This window comes from Rhinopithecus bieti, unplaced genomic scaffold, assembly GCF_001698545.2.
Source record: "Rhinopithecus bieti isolate Rb0 unplaced genomic scaffold, ASM169854v2 scaffold_19858, whole genome shotgun sequence".
Classification (NCBI taxonomy): domain Eukaryota; kingdom Metazoa; phylum Chordata; class Mammalia; order Primates; family Cercopithecidae; genus Rhinopithecus; species Rhinopithecus bieti.
Window position 1 is genome coordinate 550,183 of NW_016810077.1, and position 10,691 is coordinate 560,873.

The window sequence follows — 10,691 nt, forward strand, 5'->3', positions numbered from 1 at the left end:
TCTTTCTTTCTTTCTTTCTTTCTTTCTTTCTCTTTCTTTTCTTTGTTTTTCTGCAGCAGTACTGCACAGGGCACCTCAGCAGGTGCCCTAGTATTCAAAAGTCACTTGCTTAAAAGTCAAATGCAAACCCAATTTTTTTCTTCACAAAGGGTCCTTCTTTCCTTCTGTGCCTGCTCAACTAAACTAGGGGGTTGGCTAGGAGGTGAAGAGTGCAACCCCAGGTTTTCTGAGAAGCATGGAACAAGGTAACAGGCAGAGGCCTATTCTCATGGGAAATCTGGAGTTACAGAGAACCAGAGGACAGCTGTCCCTGGGAGCTGTACTCTTTTTCTTTTTTCCCACCTTCAGCTGGTGTCTGAAGGGCATTCTGTGGCTGGACTCTGTTTAGATTGCTCCTTTGATTAAGTCGGAGGCTAGAAAAACAGGGACTTTCGGTGACAATCTTTGCTTCCTACAGAAACACAGTAATACAAATGTATTTCAGAGAGACGTTTAAAGACCTACAAAGGCCTCTTAGATTTGCCAACACCAAGATCAGCTCAGGGACCCCAGCAAACCTAGCACAAATCTGTAGTAAGTCTGAAGGAAGAAGTTAACTCCCTGGCTAGCAGCCAGCTGTTCTACCCCAAACTAGTGATTTTTCAATGAGTTGCAAAGTAGTGATTGCTTCTTGGCTCAATGCCTCCAGCAAAGATACCTACCACCCTGTATCCATTTAATTTTGCTCCACCCCTTAAAATGAAAGCTCGCATGATGGCAAATTAGACAGCTGATTTCCTCCCTTGCAAATAAAACTGCTTACTCTCCCTCCTCCTCCCTCCCTGCCATCTGACTCCTGCCTAGGCAGCCCTTCCCCAGGAGTGTGTCGGATCCCACCTCCCCTCTTTAAACAAGTGACTTGTGAGTAGTTTGTTTTGTTATATTTTTAACTTTCTAAAAATATTTGGAAAAGCTCTCCCCAGGGCAAGGGAAACTTGAGTTCTTGTTAAGCCACGTGGTTACAAAATATACTGGAAGAGAGCTGCCTGTTTTTTGAAAAAAACCAAGCTTGAAGTCAACATGCTTGGAAAGAATGAGACTTTTCACCACTGGTGGACGTGATCAGGGGCAGGGTCAAGCGTTGGAGGGAATTGATGTTTCTTTTGCATCTCTGAATCCTTGGTAGGGAATTTGGGCTTGCCCTGTACCCTGGCTGTTGACTAGAGAGAAGTGTGGGCAGATGAGTGAGTGGGGGCTTCTCCAGGATTACTCCTATGGACTCTGGAACAGTATCCCTAAGCTCTTTGAGTCTCCCACTAGGTCTTTGTCCAGTCCCATTTTTGGTCATCTCCAGGCTTCTTTGCTAATATTTGTGTCTTTTTCTGGAGTTAGGGACTCTTACTAGGGTCCAGTGCTGAGTGCCCTGACTTCTTACCTCATCCCCAGGGCTCGGTAGGGGTAAGTAAGAGGGGTGTGTGGGGCTGTGGGGAGGTGTGCTTTCAGAGAAAGGGAGGTGTCATTGGCCTCTTGGATTAGAAAACCAGGTCAGCTGTCTCAGGGCGATGAGATGACCCAGATGGAACTATTTCCCCCACTCCTTCCGGCTGAATTTTGAAGGTCTCTGTCAGTTTGAGTGTTGCTGGGTGGACCGTCTCGGTCAAGCTCACATTCTCAGTTTGTCTTCTCCTTGTCTCGTCTACTGGGTCTCCCGCTCCTGATTTCTCTCTGCTAGCACCACAGACAGCTCCCAGGGCACCCAGTGGAGCTAGGTAACCCGGGCTGGCGGGCTCCGGGTAAAGCCTAGGCTGCCTCAGCGAGCGCGTCAAGGAAGGGTCGGCGGCGCCCGGGGGGAGGTAGGCAAAGTGATTACAAAGCACCCTCCCCGGCAGCGTTTCCTGATTAGCTCTAAGACCAAACAGGGTCACATTCCAAAGAACAAAATCTTCAGATCAATAAAGTAATTCAAAAACTCAAAGATCTCGGGGTAAGTAGTGCTCAGTGACAGATCAACTGTAAATCGTCCCTATTTAATAAGTTATTAGTGGAAGCCGACGAGGGAGGAGTGGGGCCTCAGGTCTGCGGGTTCCAAGACCTTGCGCCACGGCTGCGACTAGGTGGCCGGCGGAACCCTTCTAACTGGCACATACTTCCTCTGTTCGCACAGCTCGGAGCGCGCTCGGCGAGCCGCCGCCTCGGCTATCGCAGGCAGAGCAGAAGCGCTCCCGAGGCAGCCGCCCTGCAGGTCGCGCTGGGCCCAGGCCCGGCTCCCCACGGCGGCTCTCAGCCCGCGCCCTCTCCATACAGATTTGGGTCTCTCCCAGCTCTTGCTACTATCGGGTCTGGGACAGCGGGTCGCCCCTGCGGGAGCTCCGCCGAAAGAAGAGGACCTTCGCGAGAGCGAGATTGAACTTGATTTACGATAAAAGGGCCCTGTCACTTTGTGGAGCTGATGGATTCCCTCCCCTACCCACCCCCATTCCCGCCGTCAGACTTGATTCTTTAGTGAAGAGGCCCTCAGTGTGGCTGTCCTCCCGCCTCCTCCTAACGATTCGCACACACGTCGCAGCCAGGGATTTGGCGCGGCGGCCTTGAAGCCCAGCCGCGGCGCGCCGGCTCGGCGCGGGCTCTTGCTCGGCAAGTACCCCAGCTGGGCTCCGCGCTCCTCAGCCCTCAGGACCGCCCGGCCGCCACGAGTTCCTGCGCCCGGGTACAGACAGCGCTTCAGAGAGGCATGGGCGCATCAGGACAGGGGCTCTATAAGCCTGGGACGGGAATCCAGACGCTTTCAAGGACGGTGCTTGGGATGGCCTACAGAGCAGGGCCCTTCTCTCACATCTCGGTGGGCTCTGGAGGAAATATAAAGCCTTCTCCTACTGTGAAGACAATAAAATAATCTTTGCTCAGCTGGGAGCTCTTATCTGCATCCAGCTTCACTCCCAACCCTCTACAGGCCTCATGGCTGCAAATGATACCTTCTTCAGATTTCCCTTCAATTCTTGGAAGTCAACTCCTCTTTGTTGATCACCCCCTGCTTCCCCTCTGGCTCTTCTCTTCCTCCTTCCCGCTATAGTTGGAAGTACGAAAATGCTAAGTGGAATTTAGGAACCGGTAGACATATGTAGTGCAATAGACTATCCACGTCTATAGATTCAGCATTATTCGCGAGACGGGGTTTCCCTCAGAGCCTCTGGGGACTGGAGGAAGAGGTGTTCCAGGGCGCCCATTCAGGCACAGTTCATCCTTATGTGAACTAGGAGGGAAAGTTTTCTATAAAACAATGTACATTTATAATGCTTCTTTAGGAGAGAGGAATTAGATATTAGTGGTACGTTGTTTCCCCACTCCTATAATACAAAATGAGGGTGCCTGTGGTGTAAAAGTGATCTGCATTCTAAAACCAATCAGCTGACAGAGTGTTAGGAAATAAATGTGGAAGTCCGTGCTATTCACTTCCTACTTCAGGAAAGCTAAGTTTCTTGGTATAGTTTTCAAATGTGAGAGTCTCCCAAGCACATTAGCTAGGTTTCCTGTAGAGTGAACTGTTTTTCTAATGATTTAATTTTAAGCTTTTGATTTTAAATATATCTCCAATTTGATAAAATTGCCGTGTCATAATTTGTGAAAAATGCCAATAATGTTTGTTAGTAGCATTGATAATCCGATTGCCCAACTTCCTCTTGAAGCAACTCTTTCCTCCCGCAGACTGGGTATCTGCAAACTGATAAGCAGAGATCCTAGACTAGATATTAAGAAAGACAGTACCCCACTGGAAATAGGGTGCATCCGAGCTGTAGCCACTTTAAGGCATCACCTTCTTATTCATCTGTCTTATTTCTCACAAATGTTCTATTAATGAAAGCTTACCAAATTGTTTCCATTAAATTAAGAGGATTTTAATGGGACACCTACTTCCTCACTGGCCTTGAGTGAACACACTGAGGCATTGCATTAAACATGCTCATATGTGTATAGATACATAAGTTTCACATAATCTTTCATTACTATGCATTGATAGATTGGTCCAGAAAGTCACATAAAGCACAATTGGATAATCGTGGGCATGGCACATTTCCCTTTGTCTTCCTTCTTTTCTGGATTGCTTTGGAAATTTCTGGGAATCCACATTTTTGATTCCCCCACAAACTTCTCTAACATGCATTAGAGCTGACCATCAAGAGCCAGTTGTTCGCACCAAACAGTTCTACTCAGCGGCTTCACGTGACTGCCCTCGCGGTTGACTGAGCAATTGCAGGGGCTCTCCCATTGCCTTCTCTTCAGCCATTGAGTGGCAGGTACCTGGGTGTGCCTGGTTGCAGAGCCGGGGCCCAAACTTCTGTTACCCCTGTCCTCTTTCCTGTCTCCTATTATTATTTTGAGTTAAAAGTCTTCGCTCCTGCTGGCGCCTAAGGGATGATATTAGGCAGCTCCGCACAGCCCATGTTGAGTCTCATGGCCTAATGTTTCCTGCAGAAGGTACAGTGCCTCTCACATTCTGAAAGTCCTCCCACGAAGATATTTATTGGGGCAGAATTAGATTAGAATTTATATATAAACATTAAGACCTTTCCACCTCATTTAATAAAGCAACAATGACTGCTTTCATTTCAGAAACTGATAATAGACATGATGGCCAAGGGTCTGGTGAGAAGTGTCAGGTGGGCAAATTCAAAAGAGGAAAGTTGTGGCCTACTGGAAGACTTTTAAGACCCAAATTTGCAGAATCCCTTCAGTGCCCCATTCCCTGCCTTCCTTGTCCTCCTGATTTTTACTTTGTTACTTCACATGTCTGGGGTGTTTTCATGTGGCCAAAGGTGACAGGTCAAACAAACATTTCCATTGAGGAATGTCAATGATGAAAATATGACCATGTACATTTAAGCTTGTAAATGCATTGGATCTTACTATTAATTAATATTTGGGGACATAATTTAAAAACCCAACTATTCAAAACACTGCTTTTTATACACAAGTGCCGCATAAGACAGTGGCGTTTCAAGAAGGATCCCTTCTATTTGGCATCATGTTTTACAGGCTTTTCTTTTCTTCCCATGAGTGATCTAGTCCCTTAGAGGAACATGACTGGTACTTGGTTCTGCCCAGAAATTTGGCAGAGGATATTTCCAACATCCACATTAATAAGTAATTGAATTTTAAGCAGAGCTCATCTTGATCCAAACCCAGGACTGGAAGGAATCTCAAAAGTCATCTAGTTTAATACCCATTCTAAACTTCAGTTTTATCTACAACATATTTGTTTAATGGTTTTCCCCTCTCCCATTTTATTTTTTCCCTATAAGGATAGGAGACAAAAGGGAAGAAAACAGAAACCACAGGATTACAACACTTTCAGATTATTCTTGACCTTCAATTTTAATGGAGTTAAATTTATGTGGTCAAATTCTACTACAAAAGAAACAGACTTTTTGTGAAAATCATTAAAATAACTTTCCTATTGTATAGGTAATGCCTGTTAACTGTAGAAAATTTATAAAATGCTGAAAAGTAGGGAGAAGAAAAAACTCATCTTCTACCACTTACTACTAACATTTGGTCTATAATTTCTGGATTTTTAAGTGCATTTTTATGTAGTTGTGTCATATTCCATCTGGGATGTATATGTTTTCCCTATGTAATACAAGTATTTCTTTATATTATTTAAAACTCTTTGTAAGTATGATATTTGATATATAATAATCTCTTCCATAAATGTGTCATAATTGTGCCCAGGTGCAGTGGCTCACACCTGTAATTTCAGCTTTTTGGGAGGCCCAGGTGGGAGGATTGCTTAAGCTCAGGAGTTCAAGACCAGCCTGGGCAACATGGTGAGACCCTGTCTCTGCAAAAATTTAAAAATTAGCCAGCTGCAGTGGCACACACCTATGGTTCCAACTACATGGGAGACTGAAGCAGGAGGATTGCTTGAGTCCAGGAGGTTGAGGCTGCAGTGAGCTGTGATTGTGCCACTAAACTCCAGCCAGGGCAACATAGTGAGACCCTGTCTCTACAAAAAAATTAAGAAATAACCGGGGTGTAGTGGCTAAAAAACAAAAAACAAAAACCAAAAAAACAGTACCATAGGTGTGTCAACCATCCTTCCACTGCTGGACATTTATTTTCTTTTTTAAATTTTGACTTAAATAATATATATATATATATTATGTATATATAGAAACAAGGTCTCATCCTGTTGTCCAGGTTTGAGTGCAGTGGTGGGATCTTGGCTCACTGCGGCCTCAATCTCCTGGGCTCAAGTGATCCTCTTACTCCAGCCCCCCAAGTAGCTGGGGCTCCAGGTATGTGCCACCATGGTCAGCTAATTTTTGTATTTTAAAATAATATTTCAATGACCATGAAAGCAAAATTTTTGAGAATGGTTTCTATGTGTTATTTGGTGTATCACATTACTATTGATCTTGAGTGGAAGCAATGAAAGAGCCAAGAGCAAGATGACCAACTCAGGAGGGGAAACAAATTAGTGAACAAAGGTAGTGGTTTCACTGAATTATGTAAATTCAGCCCGAGTGAATTGAGAGCCACATGAGTTACCCAGTATAGGTTGTGGTGAAGTAAGCTATGAACATCATTTACCATTTTTCTTACATGTATTTTAAGGCTTCCTGACTTTGGGTATCAATTTGGCAGCCTTCTCATCAGAGCAAGAGACTTGCCTGACTAAAGAGTGGGAAGGGAGGTCAGATCTCTTTTGACTTAGGCTGGTAGCATGTTGCCTGCCCAGCTTACCCTGTTGTTTTCTGTGCTCCAACTATTCTGTGGGTAAGTAGAGGGCTCTAGCTTCTAGGGTTGTCAATCTAGCACCTTTCATGAGAACTAAATTCAGGTTAAAAAAAAAAAAAAAAAAAAAGAACCATAACTGGCAAAGAAATTTGAGGGTGAGGGTAGGGGGTTTGGGGAAAAGAATTAAATAGCAATAGTCTACCCTTTCATTTACATGACACACATTAACCGTACTATAGAAGTTCCAAGAGAACTGTCTTGTTCTCTTGTCTCCAGGAGCCCATGTAGGGCGCTTTAATTGCCACATTTTCAAACCGATATAATGGTAGGGATGTCTTAGTAATTACCTTAATGAGATAACACCTTTCCTTCCTTCAACCTACTCATTATCACGCCTCTTGTTCAAATTTCAACTACAAAGAACTCTACTTGTAAAAAAAAAAAGTCTGAAATGTATTGTTCCAGGTCTCATACCCTTAAAATAATCACATTGCACATATCTTAAAAATATGAAAGAAATAGTACACACAGGCAATTCAAATATATTAAAGGAAAGACTTGAGATAAGTAAACTAAACATCTGGGTGCCCTTTAATTATTCTTGGTTGGATTCTTTATCTTGACCTATAGTGATGCTAAGGTGCCAAAGTGATGAATTTTAAGATGTTGGGCTGTGAAGACGTGCAGCTGCAACACTGATGGATTTAGGAAGGGATGGTAACAAGGTTAGCTGCATGTGAAGTGTGAATTGAGATTTTTGCAAAGAGACTGTGATTGCAGACGGGCATAATGTTGTACCCTTGCATGAAATCTTGCTATTATTGTATAATGGTCAGACAGAGTGTGAAATGACTTATTACTTTTCTTTTATTCTTTAATGAAGTTGGTTAGAGTAGCAGTACTACTGCTAGTTGATAGTAGTAAGGCACACACATACAAAAAACTATATGACAGGTGCTGAAATATTAAATATTTATTTAGTTTTGACTTTTTCCCTCTAATTTTCATGACTATCCATATGCAAACAGAAGCATCTCTTTATCCATATAGATACATTTGTACTGATTTGTGTGTCTGCACTTACCCTTATTATCTTGTATAAATATCTATTTGAGGCCCTGATGCGTATAAAGGATTTTAATGTCCAAGAATATTTCATAGCTCTTTTAAATGCTTAAAAATGTTGTAATTCTTTGGGACTGATTTCTGCATGGAATTCTGATTTGAAAAGTCTATTTGGACTTATAGAAACAATGCTGAAATATCAGTTTACCACTATCATGACTAGAAATGCTTTATGAAACAAAACAGAATAAAAACCCATTATGGGGCACACTCTCTAACATGGTTTGAGTTGTGGGAAAGATTAAATCATGGTTCTTCTGTTTTGTAATATAGAGTACATATCTTTCATTATATCACAGAGCCCATAATGTAAATATTTCTTTACTTCCCAATATCAGCATCACAAGAAAATAATACCTTAGGCTTTACAAGTCAAAGGGAAATAATGCTATGATGTTAAAAACAAAACTAAACAAACAAAAAACCCTCTACTTCTGTGTCAGTCTTCTGGCTCCAGATGCTTCTGTTAGAAATGGTAAGAAATGTACATTTAAATGTATTTGGTTTTTGGAGATTAGGGATTTTGTTCATTATAGAATTAATTTTATATGGCTTGTAAGATTCACAATCATTCTTAATGCATTGCCCTGATATTCTTGATATGAATAATAAGTGTTTAGAAAAGACACAAAGCTGTGTATTTAACATACCCTCTTCAATTGAATATTTAACATTTAAAAATAAAGTTTAATATAAATTTGTTTTGACTTCTCATATGGTTACACAGTTAGGCCATGATATAATAAAAAATTTTTTTCTGTGACTTGGACTATATTGAGGATCAAATGATGTTCTTCAAAACAACATACATCAGCTCTTAGAAACAAACTTGGAACTACTGATCTAAAAAATAGTGTTTAGTCTTTTCCCTCAGCACCAACTTTACTGACCCCTTTCCCTACTTTTCTTTGGCTCAACTTGTTCTGTAGATAGAACTCCAATATTATATAGTTTCTCATCAATCAAAAGATAGAACCACTAATATTTATTTAGTTGAAAGGTGGAAATATAACACATATCATACCTTTTTTATTTCTTTTTATAAAAAGATGTTATCTTTCACTAGAAGCCTCTTAGACTGACTGTTGTCCAACAGTGGAGTGAATGTTGGAATTTCTCTCTCAGGCTTGTTCTAAGAATATGTTAGTATAGGGCAATATATATAGAGAGCAGATTTTTGAAGGACTTGAATTTGTGAGATACGTTAACTCCATATATTTGTAATGTCAGTATTAAGAAAGACATATACTCCTGCTTCTTATATACTACCACTTCTTACAAGGTGACTTGGCCACATCTATAGAAAATATTGGCAACTGTAATTAGTGATCTCTCACCCTCTTTATTCTATATTCCCCAGAGTGAATTGCTGTGATTGGTTTGCAGTCTACTAAGATCAGCCCTTTTATAGCTACATGAAAGTGAATCTGTGTAAGAGAATCCATTATCTGCTACATGGTGAGAATCTGCTCCAGTACTGTATGAATTTCAGATTTCAAAAATTAACTTAATAGCATCTATTGCAGTTAACTGTGACAGCATTTTAGGGGTCCTCTATATCTCAACAATAGTGTTGTAAAACTTTGAATACTTCCTCATTAAGAAAAGCTTTACTCTGTATTACCATGAATACATAGTATGCACATAAACATTTATCTCAACAAATTTTTCAGCTGATAGCTTTACCCTTGAGATTTTCTTTTTAATCTCATTCTAGGATGAGAGACATTGGTCTTTATGTTTGAAAGTACATAGTGGTAGCATTCCTTAGCAAGATGAGAAATGTTCCTTGTGGATTGGTCAGGGAATAATGAAATAAAACACTCTCCAGGCATGGTCACTCACACCTGTAATCCCAGCACTTGGAAGGCCAAAGTGGGCGGATCGCTTGAGCCCGGGAGTTCGAGCCCAGCCTAGACAACATAGTAAAACCCCATCTCTACAAAAAATCCCAAACTAAGCCAGGTGTGGTGGTTTAGTCCCAGTTACTCAGGAAGTTAAGGTGGGAGGATCGCTTGAGCCTGGGATGTTGAGGTTGCAGTGAGCTGTGATTGTATCACTGCTCCCCAACCTGGGTGACAAAGTGGAAAAGAAAGAAAAAGAAATAAAACACTCAAAGTCTACTTTTTAATTAAAGAAAGTATCAGCTGGGAGCAGCGATTCATGCCTGTAATCTCAGCACTTCACTTTGGGCAGCCAAAGTGGGAGGACTGCTTGTAGCCAGCAGTTTGAGACCAGCCTGGGCAACACAGAAAGACCCTGTTTCTATAAAAACAAACAAACAAACAAAAAACCTTGCACCTGTAGTACTAGCTACTGGGAGGCTGAGGCAGGAGGATTAATCGCTTGAGCCCAGGTGTTTGAGGTTTCAGTGAGCTATGAACAAAAAAGTATCATCACATCTGTCTCTCTCTTAGTGTTGGTTTAAAAATTCTGGATTGTGTGGCCAGGCGTGGTGGCCTATGCCTGTAATCCCAGCACTTTGGGAGGCCAAGGCAGGTGGACCATGAGGTCAGGAGATCAAACATCCTGGCTAACATGGTGAAACCCCATCTCTACTAAAAGTGCAAAAAATTAGCTGGGTGTGGTGGCACACGCCTGTAGTCCCAGTTACTTGGGAGGCTGAGGCAGGAGAATTGCTTGAACCTGGGAGGCAGAGGTTGCAGTGAGCCGAGATTGCCACTGCACTCCAGCCTGGGTGACAGAGCAAGACCCTGTCTCAAAAAAAAAAAAAAAAAAAAAAATTCTAGAGTGTTTGTCAGGAACATTTATCTATGCATACTTCCTGATCATAACTAGTGAATTAATGTTTAACATTATCCTCAATATGTGATATATATGTCTTTTTGTCC